The sequence below is a fragment of the Cucurbita pepo genome, unplaced genomic scaffold, assembly GCF_002806865.2.
Source record: "Cucurbita pepo subsp. pepo cultivar mu-cu-16 unplaced genomic scaffold, ASM280686v2 Cp4.1_scaffold010517, whole genome shotgun sequence".
Lineage (NCBI taxonomy): Eukaryota > Viridiplantae > Streptophyta > Magnoliopsida > Cucurbitales > Cucurbitaceae > Cucurbita > Cucurbita pepo.
Window position 1 is genome coordinate 1 of NW_019656403.1, and position 395 is coordinate 395.

General features: G+C 39.8%; 1 long non-coding RNA gene across 1 annotated transcript; it reads left to right on the plus strand.

Annotated features, from left to right (window-relative positions):
* The first annotated feature begins 13 nt into the window (after window positions 1-13).
* Window positions 14-386, plus strand: LOC111787326. The gene is made up of 3 exons (XR_002813954.1): window positions 14-79; window positions 180-283; window positions 361-386. It is a non-coding gene; the product is annotated as an uncharacterized LOC111787326 (long non-coding RNA).
* Window positions 387-395: the final 9 nt, after the last annotated feature.

Genomic DNA, 395 nt, shown 5'->3' on the forward strand with positions numbered 1-395 from the left:
AATGTTGTTGTGGCTACCACATGTGCGACATTAGCTCTTCCAGTAGTTATGGTTTTGGGTGGATTTATCGTGGCTCGAGGTAACTGTCATGTTCAATTTCAATACGGCCTACGTAATATAATGAGACCAACTACATTTCTGATTTGCATGGAAAAAATAATCCATTCTTTCTTTGTTAGAGGATGTACACCCATGGTGGCTGTGGGGATATTGGATCTCACCAATGATGTATGGACAGAATGCTATCGCTGTGAATGAATTTCTTGGGGATAGCTGGAGACATGTATGTACTAAAGTTATCTTTTTGATTCATAATTAGAAGAATGTAAAGAGATTCCATCAGCNATCTGTGTGCTGCAGGTGCTTCCCAATTCCTCAGAACCATTAGGTGTTTC